The sequence below is a fragment of the Eulemur rufifrons genome, chromosome 30 (assembly GCF_041146395.1).
Source record: "Eulemur rufifrons isolate Redbay chromosome 30, OSU_ERuf_1, whole genome shotgun sequence".
In the NCBI taxonomy this organism is placed as follows: Eukaryota; Metazoa; Chordata; class Mammalia; order Primates; family Lemuridae; genus Eulemur; species Eulemur rufifrons.
In genome coordinates this window covers 92,343,326-92,365,797 of record NC_091012.1, presented here as the reverse complement: position 1 = coordinate 92,365,797, position 22,472 = coordinate 92,343,326, and the positions used below count along the sequence as shown (strand labels likewise).

At 36.1% G+C, this 22,472-nt stretch overlaps 1 protein-coding gene and 1 non-coding gene across 5 annotated transcripts in view; both read left to right on the top strand.

The window, feature by feature from the left end:
* The window catches only part of EDA (ectodysplasin A), a 305,132-nt gene that overhangs the window by 54,153 nt on the left and 228,507 nt on the right, over positions 1-22,472 (top strand). The window lies entirely within an intron of this gene.
* Positions 8,064-8,279, top strand: LOC138379195 (small nucleolar RNA U3). Its single transcript, XR_011231989.1, has one exon. It is a non-coding gene; the product is annotated as a small nucleolar RNA U3 (small nucleolar RNA).

Below are 22,472 nucleotides of genomic sequence, written 5' to 3'. Positions count from 1 at the left end.
AGAGTCTGGCTCTGTTGCCCTGGCAAGGGTGCTGTGGCATCAGCCTAGCTCATAGCAACCTCAAACTCCTGGGCTCAAGCGATCCTCCTGTCTCAGCCTCCCAAGTAGCTGGGACTACAGGTATGCGCCACCATGCCCAGCTAATTTTTTCTGTATATCTGTAGTTGTCCAGCTAATTTCTTTCTAATTTTTTTTTTTTTTTTTTTTTTTTAGTAGAGACGGGGTCTTGCTCTTGCTCAGGCTGGTCTCAAACTCCTGAGCTCAAGCAATCCGCCCGCCTCAGCCTCCCAGAGTGCTAGGATTACAGGTGTGAGCCACCACGCCCGGCCTCATTCTTGATAATTTTTCTGTGTGGTATGAGGAAGCGGTCCGACTTTACGCATACCACATTCTTTTCCATGTAGATATCCAGTTGTCCCAGCACCATTTGTTGAAGATTGTTTTTCCCATATTGAATTGTCTTGGCACCCTTGTCAAAAATCAATTGATTGTAAATGTAAGAGTTTATTTCTGGACTCTCAATTCTACTCTATTGATGTATATGTCTGTCCTTATGCCAGTACCACATTGTCTTGATTACTTTGTAGCTTTGTAGTAAGTTTTTAAATCAGGAAGTGTGAGTCCTCTAACTTTGTTCTTTATCAAGATTGTTTTTAGCTATTCTGTGCCCCAAATTTCCATATGAATTTCAAGATCAGCCTGTTAATTTCTACAAAGATTCTAGCTGATATTTTGATAGGGTTGCATTGAATCTCTAGATCCATTTAGGGAATAATGTCATCTTATCAATATTCAGTCTTTTGATCTATGAATGAAATATTTTCATTTATTTAGGTCTTCTTTACTTTTTTTAAAAATTTCAGCTTATTATGGGGGGTAGAAAAGTTCAGGTTACATATGTTGCCCATGTACTGCCTATCCCCCAAGTCAGAGCTCCAGACGTGTCCATTCCCCAGACAGTGCGCATTACACTCATCATGTAGGTATACACCCATCCCCTCCTCGCACCGCCCCACCCCCAGTTAGCACCTTCAAGCGTGACCATTCCCCAGACGGTGTGCAACGCATTCATCATGTAGGCATACACCCATCCCCTTCCCCCACCCCCCACCTCAGTCTGATATCCGATTGGTATCATTCCCAGATGTGAATTTAGGTGATGATCAGGGAAACCAATTTTCTGGTGAGTACATGTGATGCTTGTTTTTCCATTCTTGGGATACTTCACTTAATATAATGGGTTCCAACTGGTCTTCTTTACTTTATTTCAACAACGTTTTGTAGTTTTCAGCATAAATTCTATACTTTTTGTCAAATGTATTCCTAAGTGTTTTATTTTACTTTTTATGCTATTGTAAATGGAATTTTACAAAATTTCATTTCCAATTTTTCATTGCAAGTATAGAAATACAACTAATTTTTTTATGCTAACCTTGTGTCCTGCAAACTTGCTGAACTTGTTTATTAGCTTTAGTAGTTTTCTTTGTGTGTGTGAATTCCTTAGGCTTTTCTCTCTACAATATTATATCATCTGCAAATAGAGATAGTTTTCTGGGTGGCTTTTATTTCTTTTTATTGCCTAATTTCATAGCTAGAACCTCTAGTAATAATGTGTTAAACAGAAGTGGTGAGAGCAGATATCCTTGTCTTGTGAGGGGGAAAAAATCCAGTCTTTTGTCATGTAGTATGTATGATGGGTCTTTCTTAGGTATCCTTTATCTGGTTGAGGAAGTTCCCCTCTATTCCTATTTTGTTGAGTATTTTTATCTTGAGAGAAGGCATTGAATTTTGTCAACATTTTTTGTGTGTCTATTGAGATGTTCATGAATTTTTTTCCTTTATCCTATTCATATGATATATTCAATTAATTGATTTTCCGATATTAATCCAACCTTGCACTCCTGGGATAAATTCTACTTGGTCACGGTGTATAATCTTTTTATTAATAATATGTTGCCGGATTCAGTTTGTTAGTATTTTGTTGAAGATTTTTATGACTATATTCTTAAAAGATATTGGTCTGTAATTTTCTTGTGATACCTTTGTTTGCTTTTGGTATCAGGGTTATACTGACCTTATAGAATGAGTTGGGAAGTATTCCCTCCTCTTGGTTGATATTCACTGCCTCAGTCCTGAAGTGAGGACCAGGACAACATACACTACACAGTGGTGCAAAATGTTAAGAGTCAATGGTGGAACTGTGTTGGGATACTGTGGGGCATGAAAAGACAAATCATGTATGGGTATCTGGAAGAGTTTGTGAAGGGTGGGTATTACTGTCTTTAAATGTTTATTAGAATTCACTGGTGAAGCCATCTGAGCCTAGGCTTTCCTTTGTAATTTTTTGATTACTAATTTAATCTCATCATGATTCTAACACTGATGATTAGGAAAGCACTCTATCCCTCAGAGTCCATGTCAGTAGAGTTCCCAGGGGAAGCCTCTCATCTAAGTAGGTCCCTGACTTCAACCAGAAGATATGTTTTCCCCCCCACGGGATACAGTGAAAATTCCTGAATGGATGAGAAGAATTTATTCTCAAGAGACCTGCCTTAGCTAGCTCATGCACTTTGTTAGTAATGTGATCTTAAGGGAATTATTTAACATCTCTGAGCTTCAATTTTCATTTGTATAAAATGTGTGGGGGGGTGATATCAGGATTGTTGTAAAAATTTAATAAGATTATTTATATAAAGTACTTAACAAGTGACCAGTTCATTGTAAGGAATTTTCGTCAAAGTAATTTCTTTTCTATGACCTACATGAGTGTTGTAACAGGTCCATTAAAGCTTTCTTTGACTGCATTTGAAATTTTTGGTTTTGGACTATTTGACCTTAGATAGGTTTTAATTTTTTTTATATTTGTATAGGCTAAATTCCTACTGGTAACAAACCATGCAACTAGCTCTGCCATCATTGGTATCTGTCTTATTTTGGTTTCTGCCTAGTCTATGCCTGTGCTAACTTATATATTGCTACCAGTTCCTATAATCCTACTGTGTCCTGGCTAGAATTCCCTACTTGGCTAGGATGTAATAGGCCCCCAACTCAACCAGGCCAAATAGTATTTTGCCAGGAAAAGAAGACCCTATTGACTGGCACAATGTTGTGATGGCAGGAAATGGATCCAAACAGATGAAGAGACTCTTGCATTATAACAGGCAAGAGACTTACATCTGTTTTGGTGATATTACCAAAGTATGCTTATGAACCCAGAGGCTAAGATTATCCAGTCTCATTCGATAATAATGACAACATACAATTGTTGAGTTTTCATTGTATGACAGGCACAATGATAAATGCTTACCTGTATCATTTTACTTTATCCTCATGACAACCCCTAGAAGAAGTGTGTACTATTGTTACCTGTGTTTTTACAAGTAAGGGAACAGACTCAGCGAGGTTAACTTTCATAGGCTTACATAGCTGAGAATTGACAGATCCAGGTTTCAAACCCAAGTCTGATTCCAGAACTGCATTTCATAATACACTATATAGTGACTCTTACACATTGGGAGTATACCTTCTAGAGTATTACTGAAAGACTGTTCTGCATTCTGCTCAAGTATCTTCAAGGATGGTCAGTTTACCATTTTCTTGAAGCAGCTCTTTCAATATTTGACAAATTTAGTGTCTGGTGGGAAAGAGGTTGAACTAAAATCTGATTCTTTGTAACAACAACAACGAAAATAAGGGGCTGTTCGAATAGGAGGGACTTAGATATTATCTAATTAATTTTCTTTATTTTACAGATGAGAAATTTCAACCTAATGAAGGCAAGTGAACAAGATCTTATAGGACTTCCAGAAATTTTGCCCTCTGGAGCCTAACAGAGTACCTCTGTTCTGTATTCTTCAGATCAGTGCTTTTAATATTTAAGATAGCCTTTTATGATTCCTCTTAATTTTATCTCTATGCTAAACATCCCCAGTCTTTTCATTCCTTCTTTGTATGAATGACTCTCAGGCTTTTCATCCTTCTGGAAACCCTACTTGGAACCTACTCTTGGTTGTTTATTTCTACCTTTAATATGTAGCACACAGGACTGGACCCCATACGTCAGAGAGTATTTGTCCAGCCTAGCCTTCCTTTAATCTAGCTATTAGACTTCTATCAGAGATTAAGATTACTGTAGAATCTTCTCTTCGATGGCTACTTCATGACTTTGTGGCCAAATCAAAGGAACTATTTTTGAGACAAGAGGCAATTGGAAATCATAGTTCTGAGCACTGATTCAAAAATTGTTTCCTTCAGCTCTGAATATTCGCATGCTGGTTTCATCAGTAATGTATTTGCTTAGAGACTGACTTACTGGAAAAATGAAATGGCATTTGTAATTGTGTCTTAGACATTTTATTCTTATACACCTAGATTTGATTGGTTATTTTATAAGCAACAACATTTTCCACATTTGCTGTTCAAATCTTATTTAGGTGAACTAGCTTATAGACCATTGACTTCTAATGGAATTGTGAAGCTAATCTTTATCTGAAGCCTAGGTGATGAAAAGCTTTCTTTCCCAAGCAAAACTAATGATACCCCTGAGTTAAATGAAAATGGCCTAATCTGGAAACCAAGAGCATGTTGTTTCCTCAGCACTGCTCTCTTTCTCTGGGAGAAAGGAAGAGGGCATTATGGGGAAAGGCTGCAGGAATCAGAGCAGCTAACCTATGACTGACCTGAACGATATTGTTAAAGGAAAAAGAAATTGCAGAATGAAGAGAGAATCAATTTTTATTGGAATTCAGACACTGTCACTTGTGCTTGGATAATTCAGGAAATATTTTTAAAGAGAAATCTTGAGAATAGGAGGGAAGCACTAAGGATTTATCCTTTTCTCACCACACTTTAGGTGATGTCAGAATTATTTTTGTTACATTAATGTTTTAAGATGTAAATGTATATTACTTATTGTAGTATATAGAAGGACTATTATCTGCAAATATTTAAGGTATTTTTTGCCTTTGTAAAACCTCAGCTCCCTAGACTGTACTCTCTGTACCTCGATTTCCTTATCTATAAAATGAGGATAATACGAGTATGTAGAGTGCTCCCTAATTTCCCAGTCACCCATAGGGAAAGTTTTTTGTCTCTCCACTTAACTCTCCTAGGGTTTTTTTTTTTATTCTCTCTTTTTTTCCCTCCTAGGGTTTTAAACTACTCTTAGGACCTCATGTACTGATTTGAGTAAATTGTGATTACTTATGTATGTGTTTTATGTTCCCTACTAGATTATAGTCTCTTTGAGGTCAGGAACTAGCTGAGTTTTCATCTTTTTTCCCTTTATAGTTCCTGGTCTAGTGCTTATATATTTAATACACTTAAATATTTATTGTAATAATTTTAGTGGCCTTCTTTAAATCATAATTTCATCTCATCTTTTTCTGACAGAACAGTGGGAATTTATTTAGGCATATGGAGCAGCTTGAACAAGAAATAAGTAGAAAAAAGGAAAGAAGAGAACAAAATAAGTATATTTGACGTAAGAGATGAGCTAAGTTAGGAAACACACAAGAAATGAAAATTATGTGAATGGCTTAAAATTTAAGCAGAAAAGTACCAATGACTATTTTCAGAAGTCTGAGGGAGATGGCCGAGTGATATTACTCTTAAAGATAAGTGAAAAATGGCTTGATTAGGCATGATGCCAGTGTTAGAGAGGAGCAAAATTAGAAGAGATGGGGTAGTGAGAAATCAATAATCAATGTGAAAGAGTATTCAAGTCATATGTTTTTAAAAAATCTCTGCAAGTTAATTAGTGATAATTCTCCAATGCCCTGTGTATGGAGGAAGTTGTAAGGAAAGTATAGTGATTAAGCACATTTACTTTGGAATCAAACAGCCTAGCTTTGCCACTTGCTAGCTGTTTGAACTTGGCCAAATTACTTAATTTTTTTTTAGCTTCAATTTCCCCTTCTGGAAAATGAGTTTTATAGTACCTACCACATAGGATTGTTACAAAGAGCAGATGAAGAAATGTGTGTCAGTGTAATGGTATAAGACTCAATAAACATTAGCCGTTGCTCGTTGTGTCTTCATGAAGTTTATTTATAGTGGGGAAGTGAAAAGGTGTGATAGAGTAAGAGGGGTATGATCAGAGGTACTATGACAGAGAGTTGGGTGACATGGAAGAGAATGAAGTTTGGGAGCAATTAGGTGGAAATATTATTGATGTTAGGTGTATGTATAGCACTTAATTTAGAAAGTATTTTCCAGTACAGTCTGTCATTTGGTCCACACTTCAACTCACTTAAACCACCCTCTGGACATCTGATTGATTTTTTGGCATGTGTATGCAAGGGCTGTCATTTAGTCAGGATGGGTAAGCAGAGAAAGCAGAGTAGTGATTGCTATCCCTGTCACCTTCTCTTCCCCCTCATCCCATCTCCCTAATCCTTTTGGTTGGAAAGAGGTTGACCTTATCAATATGATTACTACAGGATGTGACAAACATATTCACCTTTCTCTTCCTCCCATTTTTGTCACCCACATGCAACCTCTTGAGCAGCACTTAAATGGAGCAATGCTTCAGGGTTTATGTGTGGAGTATATAGTCTTTGAGGTTTGGATTAAAAACTTCAATGAAACCACAAGAAAGTAATCAGGAGCATAATTGAGCAGGTGGAACAAATTTGTTAAATCTGTTTTGGGAAAACAATAACTGGTTCTTAAGTAATAAATCGGCCTTGGGTTTACTGTTACATAATCAGGTGGGAACAAGATAGGGAGGAATGCATACATTTCTGAAGACATCCGAGACCACAAGCCTTCCCTGTAATATGGCTGATTTCAATGGGGAATGGAGAAACCTCTTCCTAGTCCTGTCCAGAAAAATTGGGAAGCTTGTCATTAGCTTTACTGTGATACAGATATAACTTCAAAGAATCAATTCACTTCATCTTTTGTATGTTGTGGTAGATAGCAATATTTCAAACTGTCACAAAACAAGTAATTTTGGTATGAGATTAAAGTATAAAATGTACTACATGGAGAGGCACAATTTCTATTAAGTATTGATCCTTAAGACAAAGCTAGACAGATATATTTTGCATATAATTCTTATTTGAAAATATTGATTTTTCCTCCTCTCTAAAGCAGAGACTAAAAGTATCAGAGTATCTCTGGGTTGGAATGGACATAAAGGTCATCCAGCTCAAGTCCTCATCTCCTTTGTGAATCACCTCTAAAATAGCTATACCAAGTTGCCATCATCCTAGGCTTGAAATGTGTCAGTAATAGAGAACTTGCCCTCACTACAGATAGCTAATGTCATTTGTGGGCCGATCTAGTTGTTATAAAAGTCTTCCTTATGTACTATTGCAATCATAAACTCTTCCATGTGACAGCTGTTTATATGGGAGACAGATCACTATATTGCCCTGAATTGTCTCCAGTCCCCCACCACAGGCTAAATATGTTCTTTCTACTGTTCCTTTGTTACTTTGTTGCAGTTTCACCACTGTATTGTAGTCGTAATTTTGTAGCTGTATTTTTACACATCCTCTTAATTGTGAACCCCTTGAGAGCATGGACCACATCTTATCTTTGCATGTGTCTGGTATATAATTTTAGATGAAAAAAACACAGTATTAAATCTCTTCATTATCTAGGCTACTCTTGTTTTGATGTTTTCTGGTTAGTATCCTTCATTAAACAAATATTTACTGAATGCCTTCTGTGTGTTAGACACTGCGCCAACATTTAGAAATGTAACAGTGAAAGAGATAGACATAGTCTCTGACTTCATGGAACTTAAAATCCAGTGTGAGATACAGACAAGAAAATGGACAGTACAAAACAAGGTGATAAGTCTATGATAAAGGAAGATCATAGCACATGGTTTCTGAGCAAGGCTTTTGGGATTGAAGAAGACTTTTGTTTCCTATTTTCTCGTTAAAATGGGGGAAATATTCTAGGTATGGTATGACCAGCCCTAATGATCACATTTTGCACGCATGTGTGTGTGTGTGCGCGTATACATGTTTTTGTAGCTTTAGAGATAATTTGCCCTTTTTATATTCCTATTTTCTGTTAAAAGAAAAGCTTTAGGCAAATCAAATTTAAAGACTATACTTTCAGGGATTATTTCTATAGTTGGTTACTAGAAGAGTTTCTCTGAATGTGTAGAGCACTGAAAACCATAAGGAAGAGGCACAGTGTTCTCTCCTGAGTGTGAAGCCCACTCTTGGTGTTGCTTCACTACAACTACCATTTTTCATTGATGATCATTATTCTCTTCCTTTGGTAGAGTAAGAGGGAGAAAATGCAATCTGAGTGGAAAATTTTTAAAAATTGAATTTAGCAGAGTTTAATTGACCAAAGAATGATTCACAAATCGGGCAGCCCTCAAAACCAGAAAAAGTTCAAAGAACTCTTGCCTATAATATGGTCAGGCAGGATTTATAGACAGCAAATGGAAGTGAGGTACAGAGACAGCTTGACTGGTTACGGCTCTGCATTAGTGTTATTTGAAAATGGTCTGATCAGTTGACCTGCTATGATTGACTGAAGTTTGGCTGCTCTGATTGGCTGAAACTCAGTTATTTGTTACAGAAGTATACTGCAAAGTTAGGTTTTCAGTTGGTTTACATACTAAGTTAGGTTGTGGTTTGTTATGTAAGGAGTCAAGCATAGAGGTATCCTCAGGCCAAATTTAGTTTAATTTAACAACTGGGATTGAAGAAGACTTTTGTCTTCTTCTAGTTTCATTTAGCAATTCCCCCTTTTTGGTCAGCCTCTCACTTTTGAGATATTAGTTAAAACCTTGGGCATCAACATCACTCTGTCTCTGTCACCATGGTAAATGGACTTATTTGTTCTCAGGATGGAATAGAAACCTGGAGGCCCACTAGAATCACATAAAGATTAGAAAATCTTGGAAAAACCCAGCTTGCCACCTACCACTTAAGATGCCTGCATACCAGCTGTTAGCTGCTCCCATGAACAAACCATTTGTTCCATTCTCTTGAGAAATTTTCATAATGTATTTGGTGACAGTGTCTAAAGAAACAGTGGTATCAGCCACCTTTTAGTTAAGCTTTCCATAGTAGCAAAATCAGGGGCGAGATGGGTACAATATTCAGTTTGTTCACTATCATATACAAATCCCCAACTTGAGCAAAAAGGAGATCTAAAGCTGCATGATGTTTCATTAATTGTTTTATTTTACATTTTCCTTCTCTCTTTTATTTTTAAATTTCAGAATTTTAAGGGGGTACAAATGTTTTTGTTACTTGGATCACTTTTGTAATGCTTGAGTCACAATTATAAGTGTGCCCATCACCTGAAGAGTGTCCATTGTACCTGTTAGGTAGGTTTTTGCACGCTCCTCCCCTCTGCTTGATTTCCGATGAGTTTTATACACACCATTAATTGTTTTTGTTGAACACGTATGTTATCCATCTTTATAGGATGACTTCTACCTTTCTCAACCCCTGGGAGGTCTGGTTGGCCACAAGGTCCAGGATTTTCCCCTGATTTACAGATTAGTTTCAAATTCCATACTACTGCTACCCCACAGCCACCAAGAGTGAGCTCCCAGGAACCCTGCTGGAATCTTTCCTCAGAGGAAACTAGCTTATCTTTGTAAACCCAGTTACTCTGGTTTTTTACTAGAGCATAAGCCTTAGCTATAGCCATCCACAGATTATGGTCCCATGGGTTTTTCTGTAAGGAAAGGGAAGGGACTAGGACAGCAGGAAATAGCGGAAAAAAGGAAAATGATAAGGCTTTCATGATGGCAGAGAAGTCTTGATCCACAATCTTGGGAAAGCTGTCTATGTCTACGATGCTATCTGCTTTTGGGGAGAAACTTCCTTGGTTAACTTTACCTCAAGGTCTCCAATGGGTGTAGAGTTCCAAGATTTCTGTAGGGGCCCTTTTGAAACATGAGATGTGGATCCAAGACTCATGGCCCTAAAGTTTTGCTGCAGAGAAGAACTTGGTATTGTCCTTTCTGACAGAGTTCAAGAGCAGTTTTTCTCTCATATCATTTTCAGTAGACTCAACTTCCAGGTTCTAAATCATGAAGGGTTGGATTGATCTCAGGCAATGCATGAAAAGCTTCCTTCACCTGGTGAAAATACACTTTGGCATAATGCATCAAAGCCCTGCAGTATTTAGTCATAACTGAATTTAGGAGAGCAGGAGATACGTGAGGTTCTATTATTAGGGGCAAACACCTTCCAGTATTTCATAAAGGGTAAACTTCCATTGGGGGTGGATCTGATTACCATCATGGCCAACAGTAATACCTTTGGCCTTGATGGCAATCTAGGCAATTCAGTTAACTTTGCCAATTTCAGTTTTTAAGATGTCATTTATCCCTTCAAGCTTTCCAGAAGACTGAGGAAGATGAGGAAAATGATAATGCCATTGTGTTCATGAAACCTTATTTAATTATTTTATAAGCTGTCAGTAAACTGGGCCGTCTATTTCTGGAGATTTCTCCAGGAATGCCCAATAAAGGAAACACATTTTGAATAACCTTTTAGCTACTGTTATAAGTATTGGCCTTCCTACACGGAAAGCTCCTATCCAACCAGAGAACATAGACCATTACAAGAACATATTCATATCCCATTAAGGTGATAATTGGATGAAATCCCACTGTAAATGTTCAAATGGCCCCTCAGGTTGCAGAAATGTGCCACCTAAAGTTTTGATTGTCTGCCCAGGATTATGGGTTTGACAAAGCAAATATTGGTTATAAACCATTTTAGCAATTTTAGAATAGTCAACATATAAATATTTTTCCATAATTTATATCATTTCCTCTACTCCATGAAGAATTATGGAGTACAGAACTTTTAATAATGGAAGTTTGAAGGACTCAGCAAAGACCGAGCCGCCATCTGGGCCCTCCATCAGGCCATGCTTAACATTGAATTTTCATCCTTTTAAATATCAGTTTTGTTTCTCCAATTCAGGTGTATAACACTGTTTATTAAATAGATTATCATAGGAATTTTGACTTGGATCAATCTTAAGGAGATCATTTAAATTGCATATCTTAATAATTTCAATACTGCCTGACTTAGCATGAAAATATACCAAAGCATTTCCTTGGTATTCAATTAATTCTGGTTTTGCTTGATGTTGGTTTAACAGTTTTGTAAAACCAGTTTTTTCATTAGAGTTCTGGAAATTCTTACTCAGTCTAATGATACGATCTTAAAGTTATCAGAAACCCGTTGTCAGAGTCATTTCCACAAATCTCCTTGAGGACAAAATACTTTAAGCTTGCAGTTGCTCAGGAAAGTACCAGAGTAAACAGTTGACCATCTGTGAATGACAAGACAACATGGCCATGGTTAATGATCTGATTCATTATAATGATGATGGAATTGACAGGAAATCTAGTCATTTCCACTGCATATAATATTTTCAGGTAATAACTAGAATTATGACTGATAGCATTATACCAGGACTATATTTCCATGAATTTTATATAATTTCTGAAACACATATTAATAATACATCCATACAAATATAACTCAAAGAATGTTAGGCATTACTTATTATTTGATAATGCTTTCCATATAATTTAATGTGTTAAATAAACTCAGTTAGTTTAATATCTCTCTGTCTCTCTCTTTTTTTTTTTTTTTTTGAAACAGAATCTCACTCTGTTGCCCAGGCTAGAGTGCCATGGCATCAGCCTAGCTCACAGCAACCTTAAACTCCTGGGCTCAAGCAATCCTTCTTCCTCAGCTTCCCAAGTAGCTGGGACTACAGGCATGCACCACCATGCCCAGCTAATTTTTTCTATGTATTTTTAGCTGTCCAGATCATTTCTTTCTATTTTTTAGTAGAGACGGGGTCTTGCTCTTGCTCAGGCTGGTCTTGAACTCCTGACCTCCAGGGACCCTCCCGCCTCGGCCTCCCAGAGTGCTAGGATTACAGGCGTGAGCCACCGCGCCCGGCCTAATATCTCTCTTTTTATAAGGAGAGGTATCCTTTTGAGATATTCCAAGGGCCTATCTAGAAAAATCCCAAAATTAACTTGTGATCAATGAAAAGACTTAATTTGGAATTTGATTTTGGGAAGTTTATCAAAAATATCAAAGGTTTAAAATACTTGATTAAAATATGATAACAAGTCACTGTGAAATACTAGTCATTCATTTAAACAGTGATAGTCAAAAGACTTTAAAAGGCAAATACAGAAAGTTACATAGTTGTAGGAGAAAAACCTTAGCTCTTTAATATAGAGGACTCAGTTTTCTTAAGTAATCAAAGACCTAATAAAGACAACATGAAGTACATGGAATCATCTTGATAAAACAGAATCTTTGTTTCCTAGGCCAGTTACCTAAAAGGTAAAGAAAAACCTCTTACAATTAATTTGTTATTAAGAACAGATCAATACTCCAAGAAAATCTTATTGTTTTAACACAGGGGACCAAATTCTAATTTTATATCAGTCTGCTTTTGATAGTAAGGCTCAATTTTTAGAAAAAGTTAAATTAGAAAGGAAAAATAATTCCTTTCTAATCTTAGCCAGCTTAACCACACATAATTTCTTGCACAAGATTCATCTTCCATAAACATTTTACAACCTTCTTATATCCCTTATTTGTCCTATACTTTCCCTTTCTCATTTTGGAACAGTCATTATACTCTAGGACAAAAACTATTCTTTTTTTCCTTCTTCCATACCTCATAGTCTCATTTACCAAAAACATATCTTACTTTCCTTACATACAGAGTTCTCTCTCTTATTATTTTTAGTTTTAATTACCATATATTGGTTAGAATTTTTAATTCTTAGTAACTTTAATTTCTAGTGAAAACTCAGGAAGTAAAGCAATTTTAAACTGTTATATACCAACATTTTATCAATACACATTTTATTATCCTAGAAACATGTGCTTCCTCATAGAATAGTTTTTTCATATTTACTAACAGACCCAAATATCTTCCCTATACTATATAAAAACAAGATGCCAAAGTATATGTATTTTAAACTTATGTTTGGCAATTAATGTTTCAGTATTTTAACTTACTTAGAAATGACTCAGACATTGCATGACTATTACAATAATTCTCCCTTTTCCATGGTTTTAGTTAACTGTGGTTGACCATAGTCTGAAAATAGGTGAGTATAGTATAAGATATTTTGAGAGAGAGAGAGAGAGAGAGAGAGATTTGCAACATATTGTTATGTTGTTCTATTTTTTTTATTAGTTATTGTTAATCTCTTACTGTGCCTTATTTACAAATTAAACTTTATCATAGGTATGTATGTATAGGAAAATATATGTATACAGAGAGAGTTCAGTACTATCTGTGGTTTCAGGTATCTACTGGGGGGTCTTGGAACATATCTCCCACAGATAAGAGGGGACTACTGTACTTAGTTTTATATAACATAACTTTAAGTTTTCAAGTTACTGAAAAGGATTTTTGAAACTATGACAAGTTCATTTAAACTTATATCCCATTGACACTCACCTAATTTACTTATTCTTGACAATTATGCTTGATTGCTAACTAAACAAAACTAGCCATAGAAGGAGTTCAGGAAATGCCACCCCAAAACATGTATATTGGTATACATATTTTTGGTATATTGATTACTTTGAGCTGAATGCACTTGAAAAACAGCAAAATGCAGAGGCTTTCTTAGTTCCCCTCTGTCTACTTAAATAGTGATATTATAAAAGGAATTCAGTTGTCGTCAATCCTCTGAAGATTAACTGTTATCACAGGAGAGGAGGCCAGAAGTCCACCACAGCCAGACAAACCTTGTCACAAGCCATCATCTATTCTTCCAAGAGCCTATTCATCTTTCCCCAAAACTGTTTCTCTGAGTATTTCTCTTTTCTTTACTCCCTGGCCATTTTACCCATTTTAGCAGTGGAGTTGAGTCAAGGAATCCTTGCCCACCACTTTTTTTTTTTTATCAGCCTGTCTAATTATTGCCCAAAGCAATTGTTAACTAGGCTGCTCATTATAATCTCTGCCTTTTGGCTGTTTAAGCTTCTCCAAACTGGGGTAAATAGAGTGGACTGGCTTGGGGTCCTATAATGTTGGGAGACCAGCAAGGAATCCCTCTGGCCCATCCCACCTTTGTTTTAACCCCATCACTGTCCATTTTATTCATCCCATTTCTAACAATCATCTAAAAATTTTCTACCCTAAATTTGCATTTCCAAGAGGATGGCTCTTGGGTAAAACAAGATAGAAAATACCTAATGGGTGTGGTGCGCACCAGCTGGGGGATGGACATGCTTGAAGCTCTGACTTGGTCGGGGCAAGGGCAATATGTAACCTAAACATTTGTACTCCCATAATGTTCTGAAATTTAAAAAAAGAAAATGTATATCTCAAAGGCACATAACTAAAATTTCAGGCTTAATTAACATTATTTGCTCAAACCATGAAAGGAGGGTATAGGTAAAGGCCCAGTTAAAACAAGATGGCCAGGAAAATCACCTTAACCAAAGTAAGGCATGTTATGTAAATTTAAGCCAATGCCTTCTCCATTGTTAAGAGATCCTAATAACTTAGTCCTGTCTCTCTTCAGGTGCAGAGAGGGAGATATCCTTACAAATGGAGATTTCCTTTATAGACATAAATTTCTTCTACAGAAAAACGTCTCAAAATAACTAAAAGTAGCAGCCTCCCAACCCAGCTTTTGTTTTTTAACTATATTACTGAGTTCAGAATGGAGCCCATTACTGAACAGAAAAAGCATCTTCCATGTCTCACTGGTATACCTTTCACTATTGTTCTGAGTTTAAGATTTTGACCGAGACATAAAAGTGGTTAAAGAAGCAGACCATGTTGTTCTGAGGGCCTGATAGAGAGAAAGTGCAAGTCAGAGCTGTTAGTCAATGTAAAATATTTTCTCTCATCAAAGATCGTGACAACAAGAGGTGGACAGAGTTGGCAGAACATATAGTCAGCAGGGGTTTGAGAAAGAGAGGTTTCAGTCAACTCAGAAGTCCCCATAGGGGAAGCAAGCTTGAATAGAAAAAGCAGAGAGGACTAATTCTTACAAATGTTTTTCTGAATATGGTCCAAGTATCATTGAGACAGTTCGGACCCAGGAACCTTTTAGACTTGATTTGAAACTCCTACCACAGAAATACTATTTTTTCTCTCTGAGTGACTGGTTGATTATTATCTAGGTAGTGAAGCCTTTTGGGGCTTCTTCTAGTGGAGAAACAGTAATAGGTCAGAGAGAGTGGGTTCATCATATGGCTACTATAAAAATGGACAATTAGCTTTCTAATGCCCTGGCTGTTTACAATAAAGGCAGACATCTCAGGGCACAGGGTTCTTTAGTCTGGGACCCCTTGGTTTGGGTTTAAAATATGTACAAGGAGGTCCTCTTGTTCCTTGTAGCTGTTGTAGCTGTAAAGACATGCACCTGCTTGCCTTTTGTCAGGCATTTCCCCACTGTGGCCACTGTAACTCTAAGTGATTTTTGGTAAGGTTCACTCATTTCTCTAGAGAAACACAAGTTCTATATCCATAGTTCATATATATGAAATTGGCTAGAGTTCCAGATGGAGGAGTTCTAGACTTCTAGTAACCTACTGAACCCAGTTCACTTTCTGTCTGACCCAGTCAGATATCTGAGGCCTCCCTACAGGACCCAGTTCTGTTTTTGTTGTGACTTCTGAACCCAGTCTGGAACAAAAAATGCTCAAATAAACTCACAGAGCTCAAAACACAAATTTGTGGAGCTCAGAATCTGAGAGAGAACTCACCTACAATCCCAGTTGCTACAAGAAATCAATTGGCATAATGGGTTACCCAGTGCTCCTAGGGGATCGCTGTAGCTATACTTTGGCTATACTTATGATGCCAATCTGTTAAAAGAAAAACTTTAGACAAATTAAATTTAGCAGAGTTTAATTGAGCATAGAATGATTCACAAATAGGGCAGCCCTCAAAACAGTTTCAAAAGAACTCTAGCCTTCAACGTGGTCGGGCAGCATTTATAGACAGAAAATGGAAGTGAGGTACAGAGACAGCTTGATTGGTTACAGCTCTGCATTTGCCTTATTTGAACATGGTCTGATCAGTTAGCTACCTGCATTTGACTTAAGCTCAGCTGCTGTGATTGGCTGAGCCTTAGCTATTTGTTACAAAAGTATACTGTGAAGTTAGGCTTTCAGTTAGTTTACTGTACTAAGGTAGATTGCAGTTCCTTACAATTTGTAAATATTTTAAGTCCAAAAAACCTGTATCTGCCTCTGACTAGGGAGAAAACAAAGTTCCTATTGCCATTCTGATGGGAGCAGTGGTGGTGGAGGTGGGTGGGGAACAGACAACAAATTGATAAATAATAGATAGAGAATATGTCAGGTGGATGCAAATAAAGAAGAAAATTAGAGCAAGGAAATGGGTATAGAAAGTGTCTGTGATAGGTGGTGGGATTTTCTGTCTCATTTATGGGTCAGGAAAGGCCTCTTTTATATAAAGAGACAACTGGAGGAAATGAAGGAGAAAGCCATGCAAATAATCAGGAGAAGAACTAACCAGGTAGAGAAAACAGCATGTGCAAAGGTCCTGAGTCTAAAATGTGCATGGTGTGTTTGAGGAATGGCAAAGTTGTCAGTATAAAGAAATAGTGGTAACAAATGAAGTCTGAGATCATAATGATTCACTGAGCTTTCTGTCAACTTAAAATCCTTTCAAATATGCTACTATGTTTATTCAATTGTAATTTTATAGCCTGTTAATTCCTAAATTCTGACCATTCAAATATCAGCTACTGTTCTATGCTTCAGGCCATCTGCAGATTCAATCAACATGCTATTTGCTTTTCAAGCCATCAATGGAAATCTTTAAGGGGATGGGGCCTGTTAGCATTTGGCTAGGGACCATTGTTTGACATTTAATCTGTAGATCAGTATTCAGAATATGGTCTTTAAAATGGTTATCAGTTCTTTCAGCTCTAATGTAGCACGTTAATTTTGACTCTTTCTATAAAGCTGTTGTGAGATACCGTCAAATACTTTCCTAGACTCAAGATAGAAAAACGGTTCTAGCATTCACCTGATAACTTTTATATCAAAAGGGAAGGAAGGAACAAAGGGAGGGGGGGAAGGTGAGTCTTTTTTCTTATTGAGCCCATACTAGCTCCTAGTGTTCACTCCTTTTTCCTTTTTTAAACTGTCTTTAGCATTTAAAAAACATTTGTTTTAGAGACAGAGTCTACTATGTTGTCCAGGCTGGCCTTGAGCTCCTGGGCTCAAGGGATCCTCCTGCCTCAGCCTCACAAGTAAACTGGGACTACAGACATGTGCCACCAAGCCTGGCTATGTCTTCAGCATTTTTAATTGAAGTTGTTGTTGAGATAATTGTAGATTCACATGCAATTATAAGAAATAATAGAGAGCTCTCTTACACATTTTACAAAACTATAATATAACATCATAGCCAGGATATTGACGTTGATATCAATCTACCCATCTTATTCATATTTCTTCAGATTGACTTGTACTCGTGTGTGTGTGTATTTTGTTCTATACAGTTTTATCATCTCTGTTGTCTTGTGTATTTACTACCACAGTCAAGATGGAGAACAGTTCCAGCACCAAAAGGGTTCCTTGTGTCGTCCTTATAAAAGGACAACTCCCTCTTGTGCATCCTCCCTTCATCTCATCTCTAACCCCTGGCAACCACTAATCTTCTGTTTCTAAAGTTTTGTCATTTCTAAAATGTCATATAAATAGGATCATACAGTATGTTTACAGTATGTAAACTTTTGGGATTTATTTTTTTACTTTAGCATAGTCCCCTGGAGATCTATCCAAGCTGTTGTGTGTATTAATAGTTTGTTCCTTTTTATTGCTGAGTAGTATTCTATAGTATGAATGAACCATACTTTAATCAGTCACCTGTTGAAGGACATCAGGGCTGATTCCAGTTTTTGACAATTACAAAAAAAAGCTGCTATGAACATTTGTGTATAGGTTTTTGTGTAAGCATAAGTTTTCATTTTTCTGGGATAAATGCCCAAGAGTGCAGTTGCTGGATCATATGGTAATTCCATGTTTAGTATTTTTTCAAAGAAACTGCCAAAGTGTTTTCTAGAGTGGCTGTACTGGTTTACATTCCCACCAGGAACATATGAGTGATTCTGTTTCTCCACATTATTGTCAGCATCTGGCACTGTCACTATTTTTAATATTAGCCATTTGGATAGGTATATAATGATATATCATTGTAGTTTAATTTTAATTTCCCTGATGGCTAATGATATTGACCATCTTTTCATGTAGTTATCTGCTATCTCTATATCCTCTTTGGTTAAACGTCTCTTCATGTCTTTTTTTTATTTACTGTTGAGTTTTGAGAGTTCTTTATATGTTCCAGATATAAATCCTTTTCCACATGTGTGGTATAGAAATATTTTCTCCCAGTCTGTAAGCTTGTCTTTTTATTCTGTGCACAGACTTATAGATTTTTGTTGTTTTTCTGACCAAAAGTTTTTAATTTTGGTAATGTTAAATTTATCAGTTTTTTTCTTTTATGGATCATACTTTTGGTGTCAAGTCCCAAATCTCTTTGCCTAGCCCTAGGTCCAAAGATTTTCTCCTATTTAAAAAAAGGTTTATAATTTTACTTTTATATTTAAGTCTATGAACCATTTTGAGTTAACTTTTATATAAGGTGTGAAAATTAGGTTGAAGTTACTATTTTTGCCTATACATATTTAATTGCTCCAACACCATTTGTTGAATTGGTTTCAACCGTTGTCAAAAATCAGCCAATCATATATATGTGGGTCTATTTCTGTGGGCCTATTTCTGAGTTCTCTATTCTGTTACATGGATCCGTGTATCTACCTTCTACCACACTATTTTGATTACAGTAGCTGTATAGTAAGTGCTAATATATGGTAGAGTGATTCCTCCCACTTTCTTATTTTTTTCCCAAGGTTGTTCTAGCTATTCTAGGGCCTGTGCCTTTCCATATAACTTTTTATTTTATTTTGTTTATTTTTTGAGACAAAGTCTTACTCTGTTGCCCAGACTAGAGTGTAGTGGCATCATGATAGCTCACTGCAACCTCAAACTCGTGGGCTCAAGTGATCCTCCTTGCCTCAGCCTCCTGAGTAGCTGAGACTACAGGCGTGTGCCACCACAACCAGCTAATTTTTATTTTTTGTTAGAGATGAAGTCTCACTATATTGCTCAGGCTGAGCTCAAGTGATCCTCCTACCTTGGTCTCCCAAAGTGTTAGAATTACAGGCATGAGCTACCATGCCTGGCCCATATAACTTTTAGAATAAGCTTGCCTATGTCTACAAAAATCCATTTTAGGATTTTTATAAGAATCACAATAAACCTGTGGATAAATATGAGAAGTGACATCTTTACTATGTTGTCTTTCAATCCATGAACACAACATATTTCTCTATTTAGGTCTTCTTTGATTTCTTTTAACAGTATTTTATAATTTTTAGCATATATATCTTGTATATGTTTTATTAAGTATCTACCTAATTATTTCATTTTCTTTGAAGCAATTGTAAGTGGTACTGTGTTTTTAACTTTAGTTTCTGTATGTTCATTTTTAGTATATAGAAAAGCAGTTTAATATTTTTGTGTTGACCTTTTACTCTATGACCTTGGTAAACTCATTTATATTCTAGGTGTTTTTCTGTAATTTCCTTGGTATTTTCTATGTAAACATAGCATCTGCAAACAGAGATAGTTTTCTTTCTTTTCTTTTCTATTTTCTTTTCCTCCTTCTCTCCCCTCCTCTCCCCTCCCCTCCCCTCCCCTTCCCTCCTCTCCCCTCCTCTCCTTTCCTTCATCTTTCTTTCTTTCTTTTCTTTCTTTCCTATATGGCTTTAATTTGTCTTGCCTTATTGCACTAGCTACAGCTCCTAGTACTGTGTTGAGTCTAAGAGCATTGAAAGCAAATATCCTTGACTTGTTTCTATCTCAGGGGGAAAATACCCTTTCACCATTAAGTATGATATTGGCTGTAGGACTTTTGTAGATGCTTTTCATCAAGTTGAGGTAATTCCCCTCTATTCCAAATTGCTGAGAGGTTTTTTTTTTTCATGATTGAGTGTTAGACTTTTTATCAAATACCTTTTCTGTATCAATTGATATAATCACACAATTTTTCTTCTTCAACATGTTGATTGTGGTGGATTACATTGATTTTTGAATGTTAAATTATCCTTGCATACCTGGAATAAACCACACTTGGTCATGGAATATATTAAATAATTCATTTTGTATATTGTTTGATTCAGTTTGCTAACACCTTGAGGATGTTTATACCTAAGTTAATGAACAATATTTGTCCTTAGTTTCCATTTCCTTTTTCTTTTTTGTTTTGTCTTTGTCTGGTTTTGGCATCAAGGTAATACTGGCCTCATAAAATGAGCTAGGAAGTATTACCTCCTTTTCTATTTTTCTGAAAAATATTTTGTAAAGTTTGTGTTCATTCTTTTTTAAATGTTTGGTAGAATTCACCAGTGAATGCAGTTGAGTCTGAAGGTTTCTCTTTAAGAAGTTTTTACATTATAAATTAAATTTTTATGGTTATAAGACTATTAAGATTATCTATTTTACTTTGGTTGAGGCTTGATAGTTTGTGGTTTTTGAGAAATTGGTCCATTTCTTATCAGTTAGCAAATTTATGAGCATAAAGTTATTACAGTATGCCCTTATTATCTTTTTAGTGACTGTAGGATCTAGTGATACACCCTGTTTTTTCCTGACATTGGTAATTTGTCTTTTCATCTTATTTTTGTCAGGATTGGTATAGTTTTGTCAATTTTAATTTTTTCCTAAAGAACCAGTTTTTTATTTCATTGATTTTTCTATTTTGTTTTTCTGTTTTCAACTTCATTGATTTCTGTTCTTATCCTTATTTCCTTCCTTCTACTTGCCCTGGGTTTATTTTGTTCATTTCCCTGCCCCTAGTTTCTTTAGGTAGGAACATAGTTTATTTATTTGAGACCATTTCTTCTTTCTAATGACACTGCTTTAGTGCTATGAACTGTATCTCAGATATTTTGCTATATTTTGTCTTCTTTTTCACTCAGTTCTATGTATTTTTAACAGTCTCGTGCTCTACTGACTGAGCTAGCCAGGCAACCACAAGTTCTACATATTTTTATTTCTTTTGATACTTCCTCTTTGACTCATGAATATTTCAAAGTATGATTTTTTATTTCCACATGCTTAGAGATTTCCTGTTGTCTTTTTATTATTGGTTTCTAGTTTCATTCCTTTATGGTCAGACTCTGTATGATTTCAATTCTTTTAAATTTGTTAAGATTTGTTTCATGGGTCAGGATGTGCTTTGTCTTGGTGAATGTTCCATAAACACTTAAAAAACATGTATTTTGCTTTTGTTAAGTGGAGTGTTCTACAGGAGGCAATTAGATCCTATTGGTTATGTTTTTCTGAGTTTCAATATCCTTGTTAATTTTCTGTCTTATAGTTCTATCAGTTGCTGAGGACAGAGTTTTGAAGTCTTTATAATTATGGATTTATCTATTTCTACATTCAGTTCTATCTTTTTGTTTCGTGTGTGTTGAGGCTCTGTTGTTTGTTGTACACATGTTTAGGTGGATTTATACTTGATCATTATGGCTCTGTTGTTTGTTATACACACATTTAGGTGGATTTATATTTTATCGTTATGGCTCTGTTATTTGTTGTACACACGTTTAGGTGGATTTATGCTTTATCATTATGTAATGTCCCTGTTTGTTTGTGGTTATTTTTGCTTTCAAGTCTACTTCATATGATATTAATATAGTCACTCTTCCTTTATTTTCAAAAAGAATGTTTTTATACTATACTTTTTTCAATAATTTTACCTTCAACTGTTCAAATTGAAGTGAGGTTCTTGTAAAGAACATATACTTTGGTTGTGTATTCTTATCTACTCTGCCAATCTCTCTCTTTTGATTGCTATATTTAGACTGTTTATATTTAAGGTAATTATTTATACGTACAGGTAGTCCCTGGGTTATAGATGACCAGACTTACAGTGTTCTGTACCTGTGAATGGGATCCCAAGGCTCCCCATAAGGATAATTTATAATTAAATACTTACATTAATAATTCTGGAGCTAGTTTCTTCTGTGCACATAAACAAATCTGCATGGTGTAAGTGGTTTGTTAGCACAGCATCTTTACACTAGCAGCTAGTCTCATTGTTTATATGGTCACTTACACCGAGCATCACTTTCATCTTAACTTTTTGATTTGATTTTGTACATCTGTGTTTACCCTTATGACTATGCCTCCAAAGTGAAAGTCCACTGAAAGTCCAGGTGAATCTACAGCAAAGCGAAAGGTAATTACAGTGGAAATGAAAGTAGAAATAATTAAGTATTCAGAGAAAGGTCAGACGCCATCATTCACTGGGAAAGCATTACGCTTCAGTTGCTTGACGATTGGAACAATTATAAGGGATAAAGTGAGAATAATGGAACATGTGAAAGGCAGTGTTTCAGTGAAAGCATCAAT